Below are 21077 nucleotides of genomic sequence, written 5' to 3'. Positions count from 1 at the left end.
TCCCAGTGGAGAGAGGGGAACCGGCCAGGCAGAGACAGCAAGGGCGGTTCGTTGCTCCAGAGCCTTTCCGTTCACCTTCACACTCCTGGGCCAGACTACACTCAATCATATGACCTACTGAAGAGATGAGTCTTCAGTAAAGACTTAAAGGTTGAGACCGAGTCTGCGTCTCTCACATGGGTAGGCAGACCATTCCATAAAAATGGAGATCTATAGGAGAAAGCCTTTGAATAAAAACAAGAGTAAGTTGTCCAAAAGTGGTTATTGCTGACAATTCCACCAAACATTGGTTAAATTATGACATCCAAAAGCCAACTCTGACACTGATTAATATTTAAATTATTGTTAAAGGGCTGGAATCCTTTCTCCTGGTTAAAAATGCATGATAGTCATATTCAAACAAAAACTTACCTTTGCAATTAAACTAATCAGCAACCTTATTATTGTACATATTTTCAACTGGTCATCTATATTTAATCAACATTTCCATTTCGTTATTGTCTTGATTTCAGTGAGTTGCCTTCAAATTAGTTCTTTATTTTTTTATTTTTTATTTTACCGTTATTTTACCAGGTAAGTTGACTGAGAACACGTTCTCATTTGCAGCAACCACCTAGGGAATAGTTACAGGGGAGAGGAGGGGGATGAATGAGCCAATTGTAAACTGGGGATTATTAGGTGACCGTGATGGTTGAGGGCCAGATTGGGAATTTAGCCAGGACACCGGGTTAACACCCCTACTCTTACGATAAGTGCCATGGGATCTTTAATGACCTCAGAGAGTCAGGACACCCGTTTAACGTCCCATCCGAAAGACGGCACCCTACACAGAGCAGTGTCCCCAATCACTGCCCTGGGGCATTGGGATCTTTGTTTAGACCAGAGGAAAGAGTGCCTCCTACTGGCCCTCCAACACCACTTCCAGCAGCACCTGGTCTCCCATCCAGGGACTGACCAGGACCAACCCTGCTTAGCTTCAGAAGCAAGCCAGCAGTGGTATGCAGGGTGGTATGCTGCTGGCAAATGGATGTTTATGGATGTTTGTGAACCTGGCTTGAGTGGATTTTTTTCCTTGGGCCTTTGTGTCTTCCTGTGTAGCAGTGTCTGGAATGGTAAATTTGGGGCTGTATCCCAAATAGCATCCTATTCCCCTTATAGTGCACTATTTTTGACCAGAGCTATATGTGTTCTGGTGAAAAGTGCACTGTACAACGAATAGCGTACTATTTGGGAAGCAGCCATGGTGGTGAATATGGTGATAGCAATAGTGGTGGAGGTGTCCCAGGTGATGTCCCAGATCAGTCCCAGGTGATGAGTTTATGCGTCCACACTCCCCAGAGACACAGGGCATGACCTCTCATCCATCGAGATCAGCTCTCATTAATTTCACTTTCATAAGCGCCCGCAATGACCTCGCTCCAGTGAGTGGGGAAACAGTCCCAAAACACTTGTTTGGTAAAGTGGGACTCTTCTCTGCTGCACCAATTGGAATTGGGCAAACACATGGCCAAACAAATAACCATACACAACTGGCAATCAAACAGATACATAAATGTGTGTGTGTGTGTGTGTGTGTGTGTGTGTGTGTGTGTGTGTGTGTGTGTGTGTGTGTGTGTGTGTGTGTGTGTGTGTGTGTGTGTGTGTGTGTGTGTGTGTGTGTGTGTGTGTGTGTGTGTGTGTGTGTGTGTGTGCTCACACACCCAGTGGCTGATGGACTGATGGCCTTGGTATTGTAATATGTTTGGGAGCCTGTACTGGGATTAGCAGCTCATTTCGGTGGCTGCACGCTTGGCCTTCACAGCTTCCTTGAGAATGTGGACAGCTGTGGGGGGGGGGGGGGGGGGGTTTAGAGAGAGAGGGGGGAGTCGGGGGTGTACGCTTATCTGACATCGAGGGGCAAACTTGAGATGTACAACACCAGTTTAACCACTACACACCACTGAATTTAATTGAGAAGGGGAAGCAGCTGACTCCCACTGCTTCTAAAATGCCTTATCACAGCACCTGTAAACATTGGATTAGTGTGCTCCAGGATCACATTTTTGGTCATATTATTTTTAGTTGATGTGTAACTGGTAATCTGTTGCAATAGTATTAGGTAACACCTTAAATTGCTCATTTACTGAATTAACTGTGGAATAAAACATGTAACTACAGTAGTGACAACATTGTATTATCCTTCTGTTACCTAATACTGATGATTGGGATCGGAACTTTATGGTTCAAAATATTCTCCGACATCCACTGTACCTTTAATTACAGATTACCCAGAGAAACCACTTGTGTCTGGCTCTGTGATTAAATCCAAGTGGGAAACATTATGAGAATGCGAAAAAGGTCGTGCATGACACTGGCTCTATGAAGAAATTGATCAAATCAAATCCAATTTTATTTGTCACATGCACATGTTTAGCAGATGTTATTGTGGGTGTACCAAAATGCTTGTGTTTCTAGCTCCAACAGTGCAGTAATATGTAGCAAGTAATATCTAACAATTTCACAACAATACATACAATACACACAAATCTAAAGTAAAGGAATGGAATTAAGAATATATAAATATTTGGGCGAGTAATGTCAGAGCGGCATAGACAAAGATACAGTAGAACAGGACAGAGTGAAGTATACACATATGAGATGAGTAATGCAAAATATGTAAACCTTATTAAAGTGACTAGTGTTCCATTATTAAAGTGGCCAGTGATTTCAAGTCTACATATATAGGGCAGCAGCCTATAATGTGATAGTGATGGCTATTTAACAGTCTTATGGCCTTGAAATAGAAGCTGTTTTTCAGTCTCTCCGTCCCAGCTTTGATGCACCTGTACTGACCTCGCCTTCTGGATGATATCGGAGTGATCTGGCAGTGGCTCGGGTGGTTGTTGTCCTTGATTATCTTTTTGGCCTTCCTGTGACATTGGGTGCTGTAGGTGTCCTGGAGGGCAGGTATTTTGCCCCCGGTGATACGTTGGGTAGACCGCACCACCCTCTGGAGAGCCCTATGGGTTGTGGGCGGCGCAGTTGACACACCAGGCGGTGATACAGCCCGACAGAATGCTCTCAATTGTGCATCTGTAAAGGTTTTAGGTGCCAAGCCAAAGTTCTTCAGCCTCCTGAGGTTGAAGAGGTGCTGTTGGGCCTTCTTCACCACACTGTCTGTGTGGGTGGACAATTTCAGTTTGTCAGTGATGTATTCGCCGAGGAACTTGAAGCTTTCCACCTTCTCCACTGCGGTCCTGTCGAAGTAGACGGGGGGTGCTCCCTCTGCTGTTTCCTGAAGTCCACGATCAGCTCCATTGTTTTGTCGATGTTGAGCATTCAATACCTCACACTCCTTTACAGATACCGATACGTAAATACATATTTAAGTGCCAGGTATCTATCATCTGGAGACCAGGCTTCTTTTGCTCTGGTCATGTGAAATGACAATATGTGAGAGCTTGACTCTGATATCATGACCTGTGCATGCCTGTCCTCTTCTGTTTTTCTAGTTTCAGTGTGTTTCCTAAGAAAGTATGTGGGCTCTAAGCACATATTTATTTTGGATTAGTTGTTTTTTCATATACTTTCCATACAGTACAACAAAGTTATATCAACCCTATGTGAGAAAGTCTGTTCAAAAATGTATTTGAACCAATGCTAACATCCACCTTTACTGGCTGGATAGAGTGTGGCACAATCATGTTATGAGGATTTCTGGGTAATGTGGTCATTGTTGCCAATGCACTGATGCCAGGTTCCCTGACTTTGTTATTACAGGTTACATTTTCCGTCCCGCTGGTGGGTCTGCTTCCGGAATCCTGAAACGTCAACCATCAGTTCCAAACCAAACAAACTGCCTCCAGGAACATAAGGAAAAGGAAAACACTGAACAAATGCAGAGTTAATTTCTCCAAAAAAACCTTGGTCGGAGTAATACATTATGACAGAGGGAAGGGACTTACGCTGTGGTTATTTCCCATGCGCTACCCCTGAGTGTTAAAATGACCCCCAAAAAAGAAATACAATTAAAAAAAGATCCTACAGCTGATGTTTCCGTTTGTAATTATGCTGACAGGGAAACCTTTTACTATGTTTTATCCATTCTATTTTGTCGGGCACCAACTGTATTGGCATTTACATGACAATCGGACTGGTGAGTCCAGGCTCCATCGCACAGTCAGCTGTCTCTCTAATCCAATCTAGTCCAATGTTGTTGGCATGGCAGTAGCGAGACCTCAGCAGCGGGGAACCCCTTTGTTGGAGGAAAGTACGATCTGTATGTATTCGGAGCTCCAAAAACATGCAGAGGTCACTGGCTTTACTTCCCGGGCTTCCTCCTCTTGCTGTGTTGACATAAGTGTGTGGTAAGTGGCATTATCACAAACAATGACACATTTAGCTGAGATCAGAAATACAGTGTATACATTGTTAATGTTGTAAATGACTATTGTAGCTGGAAAGGGCACCATTTTTATGGAATATCTACATAGGTGTACAGAGGCCCATTATCAGCAACCATCACCCCTGTGTTCCAATGACACGGTGTGTTAGCTAATCCAAGTTTATCATTTTAAAAGGCTAATAGATTATTAGAAAACCCTTATGCAATTATGTTAGCACATCTGAAAAATGTTCTGATTAAAGAAGCAATAAAACTGGCCTTCTTTAGGCTAGTTTAGTATCTGGAGCACCAGCATTTGTGGATTCGATTACAGGCAAAAAATGGCCAGGAACAAAGACCTTTCTTCTGAAACTCGTCAGTCTATTCTTGTTCTGAGAAATGAAGGCTATTCCATGCAAGAAATTGCAAAGAAACTGAAGATGTCGTACAGTGCTGTGTACTACTCCCTTCACAGAACAGCGTAAACTGGCTCTAACCAGAATAGAAAGAGGAGTGGGAGGCCCCGGTGCACAACTGAGCAAGAGGACAAGTACATTAGAGGGTCTAGTTTGAGAAACAGATGCCTCACAAATCCTCAACTGGCAGCTTCATTAAATAGTACCTGCAAAACACCAGTCTCAACGTCAACAATGAAGAGGCGACTCTGGGATGCTGGCCTTCAGCATACTTTATTGACATGAAAAGTAAACACTTATAATGTCAAAGTAAACATATAGCGACGATGGTCAAAGACAGGAATATTCTAGACTGTTTGTAATTAAGCAATAATAATGATAATGATAATCATATTAACAGCACTTACAAGAAATAATAATAAAAAATAGGCAAATATGAATAATCACACAATACTTCTCACTGGCTGTCCCTCAGGTTGTGGCCGGAGGCCACACATTTGGTTGCTTATAACACAGTATTTAGGTTTTTCACCAAGTATGTATTTATCAGGAATCAAGGTAAGACCCAAGTGCAGACTGTGTGAAGTAACAATGTTTATTGTAACAACAGGGGCAGGCAAACAACAGGTCAAGGCAGGCAGGGGTCGATAATCCAGAGTAGAGGTCAAGGTACAGGACGGCATGCAGGGTCAGGTCAGGCAGAGGTCAGTAATCCAGAGGTGGAGCAAAGGTACAGGATGGCAGGCAGGCTCAGGGTCAGGCAGAGTGGTCAGGCGGGCGGGTACAGGGTCAGGACAGACAAGGGTCAAAAACTAGGAGGACGAGAAAAAGAGAAACTGGGGATAAACAGGAGCTAAGACTAAACGCTGGTTGACTTGAACAAACAAGACAAACTGGCACAGACAGACAGAAATCACAGGTACAAATACCCAGAGGATAAGTGGGGAAGATGGGAGACACCTGGAGGGGGTGGAGACAAGCACAAGGACAGGTGAAAACAGATCAGGGCGTGACTGTATTTAAGTTTGTCTTCATCATTTAAGTTTTTAAATTCTTCGTATAGATTTTTAATTTTGGGGAAGAATAGATTTCTTATGTCAGAATATGTGTCACAGTTTTACAGAAAATACATATCTGTCTCCATCTCTTCCTTGGGGCAGAAGGAGCACAGCCTGTCCTCTCTGGGCTGCCAGGTTTTCCTGTGATGACTAGTCTCTATGGCCAGGCTGTGCTCACTGAGTCTGTACATACAGTGGGGAGAACAAGTATTTGATACACTGCCGATTTTGCAGGTTTTCCAACTTACAAAGCATGTAGAGGTCTGTAATTTTTATCATAGGTACACTTCAACTGTGAGAGACGGAATCTAAAACAAAAATCCAGAAAATCACATTGTATGATTTTTAAGTAATTAATTTGCATTTTATTGCATGACATAAGTATTTGATACATCAGAAAAGCAGAACTTAATATTTGGTACAGAAACCTTTGTTTGCAATTACAAAGATCATACGTTTCCTGTAGTTATTGACCAGGTTTGCACACACTGCAGCAGGGATTTTGGCCCACTCCTCCATACAGACCTTCTCCAGATCCTTCAGGTTTCGGGGCTGTCGCTGGGCAATACGGACTTTCAGCTCCCTCCAAAGATTTTCTATTGGGTTCAGGTCTGGAGACTGGCTAGGCCACTCCAGGACCTTGAGATGCTTCTTACGGAGCCACTCCTTAGTTGCCCTGGCTGTGTGTTTCGGGTCGTTGTCATGCTGGAAGATCCAGCCACGACCCATCTTCAATGCTCTTACTGAGGGAAGGAGGTTTTTAGCCAAGATCTCGCGATACATGGCCCCATCCATCCTCCCCTCAATATGGTGCAGTCGTCCTGTCCCCTTTGCAGAAAAGCATCCCCAAAGCACCCCCCATGCTTCACGGTTGGGAGGGTGTTCTTGGGGTTGTACTCAACCTTCTTCTTCCTCCAAACACGGCGAGTGGAGTTTAGACCAAAAAGCTCTATTTTTGTCTCATCAGACCACATGACCTTCTCCGATTCCTCCTCTGGATCATCCAGATGGTCATTGGCAAACTTCAGACGGGCCTGGAAATGCGCTGGCTTGAGCAGGGGGACCTTGCATGCGCTGCAGGATTTCAATCCAAGACGGTGTAGTGTGTTACTAATGGTTTTCTTTGAGACTGTGGTCCCAGCTCTCTTCAGGTCATTGACCAGGTCCTGCCGTGTAGTTATGGGCTGATCCCTCACCTTTCTCATGATCATTGATGCCCCACGAGGTGAGATCTTGCATGGAGCCCCAGACCGAGGGTGGTTGACCGTCATCTTCAACTTCTTCCATTTTCTAATAATTGCGCCAACAGTTGTTGCCTTCTCACCAAGCTGCTTGCCTATTGTCCTGTAGCCCATCCCAGCCTTGTGCACGTCTACAATTTTATCCCTGATGTCCTTACACAGCTCTCTGGTCTTGGCCATTGTGGAGAGATTGGAGTCTGTTTGATTGAGTGTGTGTACAGGTGTCTTTTATACAGGTAACAAGTTCAAACAGGTGCAGTTAATACAGGTAATGAGTGGAGAACAGGAGGGCTTCTTAAAGAAAAACTAACAGGTCTGTGAGAGCCGGAATTCTTACTGGTTGGTAGGTGATCAAATACTTATGTCATGCAATAAAATGCAAATTAATTACTTAAAAATCATACAATGTGATTTTTTGGATTTTTGTTTTAGATTCCGTCTCTCACAGTTGAAGTGTACCTATGATAAAAATTACAGACCTCTACATGCTTTGTAAGTAGGAAAACCTTCAAAATCGGCAGTGTATCAAATACTTGTTCTCCCCACTGTAGTTAGTGTTTTCTTCAGTTTTCTGTCAGTCACAGTTTGTTTGTGATTTCTTTCCAATAGGTCATATATTTTTGCTTTGTGATAATTTGGTTAGGCCAGATTTTCTGAGTGCTGTCCTGAGGCTTGTGTTGGGTTGGCAGTGGTTAGTGAATTGTGCCTCAGGACCAGCTGACTGAGGGGATTCCTCTCTAGGGTCACCTCTTTGCATTTGAGGGCTTTGTAATAGTAGGGGGTCACTTGTTTTTAAATGATTATCAAATTTGGTGTCTCTTTTTTGGATATTAATCAGAAGAGGGAACTGGCCAAATTCTTCTAAGAGTTCTTCTCTTTACTCTGAGGATGCTCTTACAGAATTCCACATGTTTTCAATGGGGGTGTTTGTCCCATTTGTCAAATTCTTGTTTTGTAAGCGGACCCCACATTTCACTGCCATATAATGCTATTGGTTCTAGTATTTATTAGAATATTTTGATCCAGATCCTAATTGGTATGTATAATTTGATATATATTTTAATGGCATTGCAGAGTATCCAACTGACAATCTCTTAGAAAAAAATATGAAATTTAAAGATTTAAAAACAACTGATGTTGGCACAAGATGGAGGGAAGGTCGGAGCATAACTAATGGAATTACAGTTAATGAAAATGCATGCTTAATGCAGTATAAATTAATGTATAGAATGTATTATACAATATTCAAAATTCACAAATTCTACAGCACAACGGCAGAGTCATGTCTCAATTGTAAAACAAATAGTGACTCAATAATCCATGTTTTCTGGGAATGCTATGAAGTCCGGAAGTTGTGGGCAGAGCTAGAATGTTGGCTGTCAGAAGTATTACAATGTGAACTTACTTTTAATCCGTCTGTCTGCATATTTCAAGACATGGCATATGGGGGTGTAGTGATATACTCAATGGGCTGGATGATTCTTTTATTATCACTCATCTTGAAAAAACTTGGAAGTCAATCAATCTGCCATCATTGACTCAATGGAAAAATCAAATGATTTATATTATTAAAATATTGAAATAGCATGGGCGACAGAGAAAAACAAATTGGTACAATTTAAGGCCAAGTGGCAAACAATAATGCAGGCACTAGAGATGGGGGTGTGAGCATGCGAGTCTGGGCAGATGAGATGTAGTCATTGTTGCTGTAAATTGTTGTTTGTATGTATGTTTGTTATAAAAAAGAAAGCCCTCCTTGCTTTGTCTTTCAGTTCATTCACAGCCAGGTTGAAGTTCCCTGTGGAGCCGATTTATTGTCCCAAATACTGTGGTGTGTCTGTGTGTGTGTGTGTGTTCTATGTGAGTGGAGCCCAGTAAAAATGTATATCGATTTCTCTGACACCTGGATCTTTTCTGGAATATCATAATTTTTTTATTTTTGAGAATGACTTTCAGGGCCCAGGTCTGACAGAACTGTTGCAGATAATCTTATTGTTGATTTATACCTATTTTATGAGGAACAGGAGCACCAGGTCATCTGCTTACATGAGAAATGTATTTCCGTGTCGTTAAGAGTGAGACCAGGGGCAGTTAATTGTTCTGGTGTTTTTACCAATTCATTAGTGTATATACTCAAGTTTTCAAGCATGAGTTCCACATATCTCTAACGGTCTCCCCAGCATGAGTTTTTTTTATTCACAAGATGTCAGAATGCAATCACTGTAACAAAATGTGATTATAACTCCATAGGACAGTTAACCAGCACTGCCCTCAAACCAAGACACGCTGCCTGTTAATTATCTATAGGCTTGGCTATGTTCCAAAATAATTTTCTAACAAGTTATATTTTCTAACAACAGTTTGAATTGAGGTGTGTTCCACCTCCTCATTAATTAATATAGAAGTAGCCCATTTCACTGTTGTGGACAATTTATGTTGTAAGCTTTACTGAGCCGGACAAACTTCTCTCTTCGAGGAGAGCCCAAGCACTTCCCCGGTGTTTCCGCAGATCAAGTATGCAGACATTTGCCCAGTCTTGCACAAACTTTTTCCCCCTGGCACATTTTCTGGCTGGCATTGCCTTCATTGTTGTTTTCCTTACAAATAATAACTGTGGACATGTGTCCGTTCCTATTAAAGTAAGTGCCTTATTTTCTAGATATCGTGTTGTCGTTTCTACTGTAGCATACAGTATGTATGTACGGAGCATAATGTATTTACAGTTTTATTCACATGTTTTTAATGCAACCGCTGTGTCAGATTTCAAAAAACCTTAACTGAGAAAGCACACCATGCAATAATCTGAGTACAGCGCTCAGAGCCCAAACAAGCCATACAGATATCCGTCATGTTGTGGAGTCAACAAAGTCAGAAATCGCATTATAAATATTCACTTACCTTTGATGATCTTCATCAGAATGCACTCCCAGGAATCACAGTTCAACAATAAATGTTTGATTTGTTCGATAAAGTCCATAAGTTATGTCCAAATACCTCCTTTTTGTTCGCGTGTTTAGTACACAATCCAAACTCACGATGTGCGGGCAGGTCCAGGCGAAAGTTCCGACGAAAGTCATATTACAGTTCGTAGAAACATGTCAAACTAAGTATCGAATCAATCTTTAGGATGTTTTTATCATAAATCTTCAATAATGTTCCAACCGGAGAATTCCTTTGTAGAATTACAATGGAACGCAAGCTACCTCTCACGTGAACGTGCGTAACCAGCTCATGCCACTCTGGCAGACCTCTGACTCATTCAGCTCCCATTCCCCCCTCCTTCACAGTAGAAGCATCAAACAAGGTTCTAAAGACTGTTGACATCTAGTGGAAGCCTTGGGAAGTGCAATATGACCCCATTTCCACTCAATCTTGGATAGGCAAAGAGTTGAAAAACTACAAACCTCAGATTTCCCACTTCCTGGTTGGATTTTTTCTCAGGTTTTTACCTGCCATATGATATCTGTTATACTCACAGACATCAGTCAAACAGTTTTACAAACTTCAGAGTTTTTTCTATCCAAATCTACTAATTATATGCATATTCTAGCTTTTAGGACTGAGTAGCAGGCAGTTTACTCTGGGCACCTTTTTATCCAAGCATATAGATTTCAAAATAGTTGGGAAGAGACTCTCGATGTACCAATTCCATGGCACATGGTTTATGAATTGACACACAATTTTCCATTCCTCCTGATTGCCCTAATATTAAAAACAGTCAAATGCATTCTCTCCGTCGCCCACACGCACTTTAAACATTTGGATAATTAAGCATTTAAAGGCTGACATTGGTTGATTATAATACCTCTGACAGCCAAAATTCTAACTCCACCCATAACATTTGGGACTTTTAATCATTCCAGAAGGAATGGATTATTGTAACCTACTGCAGGCCTAAAACCTATGGGTACAAACAACGTTTCAATGACGGGCTATTAGCAGGACAATAGACTCTTCAAACTTTACAAAAGGATAGCTTGGGCTAGGTGTTAAAAAATCCCCCCAACTTGTAATGTATTAAGTACTCTAAAGATTTACATTTCTAACTACAAACATCATGCAACGGCAAAATGTCGAGTAAATCATATACTGTACACTATTTCTTCATCAACATCTTTATGCTTTCGTTAATAAAATAATGAGAAAAATACTCTTTCAAAATGCAGATGTTTATTTCAACTATCAGCAGGACAATATAATATTGCCAAATTTAGGGACTTTAAATATATTAATGGATCCATTGTGAAATACTATAGGAAGAAATATCACTGAATGACATAGCATGGGGACTGGTCTTGAGAAATCAATCTGATTTTTATTTGGAAATATTAGGATTATGTTGCTCTTCACTATCACAATATTAAAAACTTTCAAATGCATTCATGAATTAAATCGCTTTAGTGACATGTTGCGGTTCATCTGATGAAGGTGTTCATAGGCCTATTTATATAACGAATACAAATTCGGAGAGCAGAAATGACAAAATATTAATGATTTGGACCTCTCACTGAAGGTGTTAGTTATACAAAAGATATACTTAACTGGTTTTGCAGCACGCAAAGGTCTTTGTTTGTCAGACAAATCATTGAGTCAAAACTACAGAACAATACAAAACAAGAGAACACACATGGTCTTCTGACTGTGATTAGAGCGATGTTGATGGTGTGTGGTGATGCCAGCAGATTCCAGATTGCCTTTGCTGAACACTCATCATCTTTCACCATCAGTGAGTCGATGACTTGAATCAGCTCGCTGGAAATGGAATACCATGGTAGATGCTGTGTTTTAGTTGAAGGCCAATATTAAAAACAGTCAAATGCATTTGTGAATTTAATCGCTTTATTGTTTAATTATTTAAGGCTCCTTTCTCTTTTCTGTGCTGGAGTTATTTTAAGAATAAATTAGGCTACTGAAGGCAACAAATTGCTGCTTACTGGAACTCCCAAAGTCATCCAATTGTTATAATAGGAGCTTACCCACGTGTGGTCAACTATTTCAGCATTGTTTCGCGCTGCTCTGAGACATGCATGGGGACTGGTCTTGATAAATCAATGAGATGTTTATTTTATCTCCGTTTGGGTATTGGTTAGCCTACAATTAGGGTGTGGAAATGTTAGGATTATTTTGCTCTTCACTCGCAGTCACTTAGTAGCCTACTCCCGACTGTTCACGTTGTACAGCGCCAACTTTTGAAAGCCAGTCACCGCTCCCCCCAACCTCCCCATGTTAACACAAGTTTTTCTCTCTTTCTTATTCTCCTATTTCCTTCTCGCTAAATAAAAGATACTGTAGTTGCCCAGATACTTCCCACCTTTCCTTCAGCTATATATCCATGGCGCTTCCTATAACATCTGCCTCCATCTAATCCTTGTTTAGTGTTATTGAATCAGGCACTATCTGTCAGATGTATAATTTTTTGTTTTTCTTGGAATAGAAACACCATAATATTAATCAAATTAATTCAGCTCTATTTCTTAAAATCAATCCCATATACTGTGTTCTTACAAAAAAAGGTTTTAAATTCTCTAGTACAGCCAATATTAAAAACTTGCTTCTCAACGATGCCCTCTGGTGATCAAACTAGCACTAACCAGCGTTAATGGCAACAATGGCCGACACTTAAATAACGTGCCGTAGAATTCTGCGGCAGCCCGCAAGCTGTGTTGCAGTACAACACAACTTTTAAAAGGAAGAACCACTGTATGTTTATTTCCCGATTTAGACTGCACATTTGTTATATCTATACATTGATTTGATGACACTCTACCCTTTCTTTATCCCCCCTCATTCTCTTCTCTCTCCCTCCCCCTTCTTTCACCCCCTTCACCCTCTCTCACCATCTCCTTCTCACTCTCACAACTTCTTTCTCTCTCCATCCTCCACTCTCCATTCTCTCTCACTCCTTTCCCTCCCTCAACCTCCTCTCATCTCTCTCTCCCTTTCCCTCTTGTCACCCTCCTCTATCCATTCTTCCCCCATCTCTCTCTCCCCTTCCTTCATTCTTCTCTCTATTCCTTCTCCCCCTCCATTCTCTCTCCCTTCTTTCCCTGCCTCCCCCTCCTCTCTCTTCCTCCTCTCTCTCCCGCCTCTATCCCACCCCTGTCTGTCTGTTGACTCTCTTTCTCCTCCCTCCTCGCTCTCCCCCTCCCTCATTCACACTCTCCCCACTTATCCCCTCCTTCACGCTCCCCCTTTTTTTTTCTCCCTCCTCCCCCTCCATTCTCTTTCCCTCCCTCACCTTACTCTCATCTCTCCCTCTCTCTCCCCCACCCTCCTTCACCCTCTCCCTCTTTCTCTCCCCCTCTCTATCTCTCTCCCTTTACTCTCTCCTCCCCCTTCATTCTCTTTCCCTCCTTCTTTCCCTGCCTCTTTCCCTGCCTCCCTCCTCCCTCTCCCACATATAGGCCGACATACAGACAGGCAGACACAGACAGACAAACAAACAGGCAGACAGACAGCGAAACAGGCAGACAGTTAGGCAGACAAACAGACACAGACAGATTCAGTTTTAAGTCAATCCATTTTTTTTTTACCAATATCCTCCTCGGAATTCATTCAAGAACTCATAACAATGCTCTTAGTTTCCAGAACTGCAAGACCATTGTGTCCAATGCAGGTCAATGTTTCTGGGTCGATTGACTTCAAATTTCATATGCCGCGTCCCCCGGTCACAAATATGTCAAATACACTACCGGACAAAAGTTTTCGAACACCTACTCATTCAAGGGCTTTCTTTATTTTTACTATTTTCTACATTGTAGAATAATAGTGAAGACATCAAAACTATTAAATGTTCTCAAACTTTTGACCGGTAATGTATGTCAAAACTTTTTAACCTTTCGAAACCGCCCATATGACCCCCAATTAAGTCTTCCTTTAATCAGACAGACAGACAGACCGACAGGCAGACAAACAAACAGACAGTTTCAAGTCAATAATTGAAAAAATAACAATATCCTCTTCAGAATTCATTCAAGAAATAATAACGAGACGCTTAGTTTCTAGAGAGCCATGTTATATGCCAACATTTGGGAAGATCAAACCTTTTCAACCCTTGGAATCCACCCCTATGACCCCCAATTAAGTCACTTTCCCCAATGAAGTCGAATTCAACTTACGGCCTCCTGGGGACACTCTTTAACGATGCCCTGAGTTTCAAGTCTTTACGTTATGAATTGACCATTCTACATAGGATGGAAAACAGTGTTTTTGTGTAACTTTAGGAAGAGAATGAAGGACCATATTGAGAATTAATTAAGACACTTCCTGTTGCCACAGGATGCTGAACCTCAACACAGGGCATCTCTATAAGGTCACGATTGGTTGTGTGCAAGGACGATTAGCTAGCTCAATCGCAGTCAACGGGGGCTCCATGGTCATGTGATGGTTGTAGGTAATGCTTTTCTATGGAAGAAAAGTCTTGTTCTCTATGGTACTAAGTTTTCACTGTGAAGAGTTAATTTCACATGGTCAGATATGTGGGCTTGCATTCATCAGGAGTGTTTGTTGAACGAACCTATGCGTGCATTTTGTTTCTAGCCTCGACCATTCTGCCAATGTCACTCAAAAGCAAATGAACTCTATGTAGTGGGGGGAGGGTCAAATTAATTAATTGTTAATTTGATTAAGATTATGGTTATGTCAAAGGGTTGAGGCCCTAACCCTAGCATCATGTCACTCCCAGCTCAACCCTAACCGTAACCCTAATTATAGCTTCGTATCAACCCCTGGCTCAACCCTAACTCTAACCCTAACCTTAACCTTCCCTTCCTAGGGTTATGTCTAGGATTGAGGCCCAAACCTTAACTCTAGCTTCAAGTCCACATCTTGGCTCAACCCTAAACCTAGCCTCCACCAATGACGTACATAATTCTTACATTGCTGATGCTATGTTTTGGCCATTGAGAGGCTTAAGCCAATGGTAGGCCATAATGGGCACTCCTTAGTAGGAGCAGTCCTCCATAGGAATGAATGGAATTATACAGTATTTCAATTAAATGTTTTAAGGACAAAATTACATGCATTTAAGTATTTTGTTGTTGTAGTGGGGAAAGTAACATTAGTAAACAAAAAAATACAGTTGAAGTCAGAAGTTTAGATCCACTTAGGTTGGAGTCAATAAAAACTCGTTTTTCAACCACTCCACAAATTTCTTGTTAACAAACTATAGTTTTGGTCGTTTTTTTTATGGCGGTTTTGGAGCAGTGGCTTCTTCCTTGCTGAGCGGCCTTTCAGGTTATGTCGATATAGGACTCGTTATACTGTGGATATAGATACTTTTGTATCGCACCAAAGTACATTCATCTCTCGGAGAGGGAACTCCTCTTCCTGAGCGGTATGACGGCTGCATGGTCCCATGGTGTTTATACTTGCATACTATTGTTTGTACAGATGAACGTGGTACCTTCAGGCGTTTGGAAATTGCTCCCAAGGATGAACCAGACTTGTGGAGGTCTACAATTTTCAGAAGCTTCTAAATCCATGACATCATTTTCTGGAATTTTCCAAGCTGTTTAAAGGCACAGTCAACTTACTGTATGTAAACGTCTGACCCACTGGAATTGTGATACAGTGAATTATAAGTGAAATAATCTGTCTGTAAACAATTTTTGTGAAAATGACTTGTGTCATGCACAAAGTAGATGTCCTAACTGACTTGCCAAAACTGTAGTTTGAAAACAAGAAATTTGTGGAGTGGTTAAAAAAACAGTTTTAATGACGCCAACCTAAGTGTATGTAAACTTCCGACTTCAACTGGATTTACGGTCACTGTGGGGACGACGTCATTGATGCACTTATTTGTGAAGCCAGTGACTGATGTGGTGTACTCCTCAATGCCAGTGGAAGAATCCCGGGAACATATTTCAGTCTGTGCTAGGAAAACAGTCCTGTATCTTTGCATCTGCGTTCTCTGACCACTTCCTTATTGAGCAAGTCACTGGTTTGGGGATAGTGAACCTGCTTTAGGTTTTGCTTGTAAGCAGGAATCAGAAGGATAGCGTCATGGTCATATTTGACAATTGGTGGGTGACAGAGAGCTTTGTATGCGTCTCTGTGTGTGGAGTAAAGGTGGTCCAGAGTTTTTTCCCCCTCTGGTTGCACATTAAACATGCTGGTAGAAATGAGGTAAAACGGATTTAAGTTTCCCTGCATTAAAGTCCCCGGCTTCTAGGAGCGCCTCCTCTGGATGAGCATTTTCCTCTTTGCTTATGGCCTTATACTGCTCGTTGAGTGTGGTCTTAGTTCCAGCATCGGTTTGTGGTGGTAAATAGACAGCTGCAAAAATTATAGATGAAAACTCTCTTGTTAAATAGTGTGGTCTACAGCTTATCAAGAGATACTCTACGTCAAGCGAGCAAAACCTTGAGACTTCATTAATATCAGATTTCATGCACCAGCTGTTATTTACAAATAGACACAGACCACCACCCCTGTCTTACCTGAGGCAGCTGTTCTATCTTGCAGATGGACCGAAAATCCAGCCAGCTGTATGTTATCCATGTCGTCGTTCAGCCACGACTCGGTGAAACATAAGATATTATAGTTTTAGTATCCCGTTTGTAGGATATCCTTGATCGGTGCTCATCCATTTTGTTATCCAATGATTGCACATTGGCTAATAGGACTGATGGTAGAGGGGGTTTACTCACTTGCCTACAAATTGCCAGAAGGCAGCCCGACCTCCGCCCCTTTTTCTCTGTATTTTCTTCATGCAAATGATGTGGATTTGGGCCCATTCCCGAGGAAGCAGTATATCCTTCCCGTCGGACTCATTAAAGAAAAAATCTTTGCCCAGTTCGAGGTGAGTAATCGCTGTTTTGATGTCCAGAAGTAATTTTTGGTCATAAGTGACGGTAACAGCAACGTTATGTACAAAATAAGTAAAACAATAAGTTACAAACAAAAAAAATAGCACAGTTGTTTAGTAGCGCGTAAAATGGCAGCCATCCCCTCCGGCGCCATTAGGTCACAAAAATGATATTATACGTAGACATTAAGGTGTCTGTAATAGAATAAATGTGTCAAAAACTAGTGTAGACATTAATAAATGCATTTCTATAGCATTACAATTAAGGAGGAGTATAGAGATGGCTGAACAGTGGATTCAACACAGTGGCCCCTGTCATAATCCAGGCTTTATTTGTCTTTATATAAATTAGGGTACCAGTGAGCCTTTCTTGTAGTGGAGCTGTTACAAAATCATTTATAAACAATTCACTTTTTTTTTCCATGTTCAGATATATACATTAAGATATAAAAGGGGGAATATAGATACATTCACCAAAATGTATTAAAATATATGTTTAAACCCTTTCTCATGCTTGGAGTCTTCAGAGATTTTGAAAAGATTGTGTGACATTAAAACCCTGTCTCTGCCACAACATTGGGTTTTTAATCAGAAACATCAACATTATCCAAACCACAAGCTAGAATTAGCACATTTTCATGTCACTGGCAGAATAGGGAACTTTTGACTTCCTGTGTATTTGACTGCTCATAGTGAACCACAAAGTCCAGCATTCATAGTGAATAGGCAGATGGGGCTTGCCTACAAACTTTGTTGGTGGCACTGTTTACTCCGAATGACCAACACACATCAATCTCAGCTCTTCTCTAGGCACCTTTTTTTATGTTTGTTTTTCCACTAACGTTTGTCATCATGCCTGTGGGGTGTTCTGTCTGGCTGTGCTAATTACAAACATGTGCGAAAATGAGTTAGCTTTCACCATTCTACCTACCAGAGATTTACCCTGATGCTGCCAGATGTTTGTGGCTATCAAGAATGATGCTTACGGTGACCAAAGATTATCAGAGGGATTTCAGGCTGAATGGATGGGTAATCCATTTAGACGACAGCTGAGAAGTGATGCGATACCATTGTTTTCTCCCTTAGCAACAAAAATGTGTTATATATATACAGGCATCAACCACTACCCTGAGAGCACTTGATTCAGTTTTTTATGTGGCCCTCAGCATCATTACCAATCGAAAACTTTTAACACATTGGGATCTCTACAGCGCCGTTGGCTAGTCGTCATTGACCTTGCATAGGCTTAAACACTGGTATACACTGATTTATAAGGCCATATTGGGTAAAATGACACTTTATCTCTGTTCTTTTTTAATCAGATCAGTAAATAAATATAAATTACAGTCCCATTTTCACGTTGGTGGAGTTTAAACACTTGGTCGATGTAAATATCATAGAAGCATGTCATTGTATTTAGGTCAGCTGTTTTTTAGTTATGACATTTTTGTTTCTTTACGTAATATGTAATTGTTGTACTGTATGTGTGTCTATAGTTTTGTTTAATTTTTTGTTAGTGTATGTAAGTTGTTTTGTTTGAGACCTTGTTCCCCCTGTTGCTGTTGGACCAGGTCTCTCTTGAAAAAGCGATTTTATCTCAATGAGAAAAACCTGTAAAAGAAAGGTTAAATAAAATAAAACATTTAAAATGTAAGATCCTCAATTAGAGGTAACATATCATTACCTAGACTAGGTGCATTTGCTAGCTAATGTTATAGTCCTGTATTGAACTCTGAAAGCCCTCAGATAATTCATATAGCTAGCTATCTTTTGGACACTCGCTGTCTATCAATTTCGCATATGCCATGGTAGTCACTACTAGACTGGTAGCTACCTTCAGCAGAGTAAACATTTGTCTATTTGTTCTATCTTTGAGTACAGTTAGCTAACTTAAACATGCTAACGTTAGCAAATAAGAGCAACTCAATCTGGCAGCCATCTATTCCACCCTTGTCTGGAAAATACTGTTACTAAAAATGGAATTGTCGGTATAGCTAACTCACTCTCGGTGTGTTGGTAGTAATGATGAAGGTGTACAAATTGTCTATGGTTGGTTAGTTGATTCTCAGCTGGCTAACAATCTTGCTCCCAATTTAGTGACGCTAACTAACTAACACCAAACTGAAAATATTACAATGTCTAATAGAAATCAATACAATTAGTGGGGTGGTTAAATTATGTATTGTTGTGTGTTTTGTTGTAGGTGTTACTGTACATAATCTGATTCCACCAACATGTGTTTCCAACCCCTAGCTCTGCACTAGGTGAAGGTAAATTGGTAAAAATATTTACACATTGACGGCTAACATAGCTCAATTTACAGTAAGCATGGCATAAACATGAATCGGGTAGTGTTTGTATGGGTTTGTGTTTGTGTTATGGGGTTACAGGTGGTTAGATGTAGCCTCAGAACCACAGAGTACCTTCCAGACCGTGTAATCAATTTAGTCTACCTCTTTTCTCTTTGTAAATCTCCTTCCACAGCCCTGCTGAAAAATACCCCAAAGGGACGACATTTTTGGTAGACGAGCATGAGGGAGGGACCACACCTTGTGGTAATGGAACACATCAAGATTGTGGGACAAGAACAACCAAGGGACACTGAAAGGTATCAAATCAAGACTACAACAGTAATGACACAACCACCTCATTCTTCTCTCTGCAGATTCCCAAAACACAATACAAAGACCCATCAACAGAAATCCCCTGCTACTATTGACAAGAATGATCTGTCAAAGTCAATGGACTGGGGGAGTTTTACAGATAGGTCTTCGAGATGAGGAAAGGGGTTTGGTTGTGCTTAGAGACAGTAAATGTATTGTTGTGTATGAAAAAGTTTGAAAGGTGCCATTTCTCCTCAAGCTCACTTACACAACAATACGTACTGTGTAAGAACTGCCTTCCTATGATTTTTTACAACTTCTGCTGCCCCCCTGCCCATTCACTTTGTTGACTGATCTCTCTGCTCAAAAGCAGCTCCCAATGTCCTTCATTGTCCCTAAACAGTACACTAGTCTGTCTCTAAACACTTAGGTCCCAATTGGTTTGACACCTTTACCAGCAATGGCATGTTACTCTACGTGCCTTCCACATAAAGTGTAAAATGGTAACACCACAGCCATGTCTTTCCAGGAGACATGCAGTACCAGCAAATCTTCTGCAAGAGGTCCAAACAGTCGGTGGTTGGTCTACGAGCCCTACACCACTTCTGGCAGTCTTACCCAGCTGGCCGTACACCGCAGACGGGACAAAACCATCGCCACAAACACTGCTTCCACAGCCCACCATGCCAAACACCATTGCCAGTGTACCGAAGCCGGATAAAGGACCATAAAATAAATATGGATTTCTCTATCAATCCTCAAAATTTGTCTGGCTTTATGGATACACAGAAGATATTTATACAGGGCTCTGTAGCATCAACCTGATTTTTGACATTCAGATATATCCAAAGAATATTAATTTGTCAAAACCTAAAATACAGGGGAGTGAAAAATATTTAATTCTAACTCAAAAAGAGCTAGGTATTAAAAAATAATGTTACATGGTAAAAGTAACAAAAGTATGAACAGTGGTGTACAGATTCTTACAACAGATAATGTGATTCAACCAAAGATGTTTGGTATCAATTACTGGGAATAAGAAAGGTACTGTTTGGTGTAGCACAGGTAATTTTTGACCAACCTTAGCTTGGCGACGGTGCCTTAGACCTTAAAACGGGAGTCTCAAAATTTCCATGTCCAGTTGCCAGGGTCCATTTTGAATTTAGAAAACGCTCCGTTATTAAAACAAATGCTTTATTGTTTCATTATCTAATCCAACAGTGTACGCCGTCATCTTATCTAGTTTTCTCACATTGATCGAGACAGGTGAATGTACACTCCAAAGTGTCGCAATGTCTCGGGCCTCCCGAGTGGCGCAGCAGGGCATGATGGGTCTCTACAGATTTGGGTTCAGTCCCGGGCTGTATTTTTGAAACAAGTTATTTTTTTTCATTTCACTTCACCAATTTGGACTATTTTGTGTATGTCCATTACATGAAATCCAAATAAAAATCCATATAAATTACTGGTTGTAATATAGGAAAAATGCAAAGGGAATGAATATTTTTGCATGGCACCGTTGCCTGGAATCGAACCAGGGACTGTAGTGACACCTCTTGCACTGAGATGCAGCATCTTAGAGTGCTGC

General features: G+C 41.1%; 1 long non-coding RNA gene across 1 annotated transcript in view; it reads right to left on the bottom strand.

The window, feature by feature from the left end:
- Window positions 1-5036: 5036 nt before the first annotated feature.
- LOC139540668 (uncharacterized) overlaps window positions 5037-21077 on the bottom strand; it is a 52197-nt gene continuing 36156 nt past the window's right edge. The window contains exon 2 of the long non-coding RNA XR_011668249.1: window positions 5037-5591. This is a non-coding gene — a long non-coding RNA (uncharacterized lncRNA). The remainder of the gene's footprint in view (window positions 5592-21077) is intronic.

The sequence above is a fragment of the Salvelinus alpinus genome, chromosome 16 (assembly GCF_045679555.1).
Source record: "Salvelinus alpinus chromosome 16, SLU_Salpinus.1, whole genome shotgun sequence".
Lineage (NCBI taxonomy): Eukaryota > Metazoa > Chordata > Actinopteri > Salmoniformes > Salmonidae > Salvelinus > Salvelinus alpinus.
This window is presented reverse-complemented; position numbering and strand designations above follow the sequence as displayed.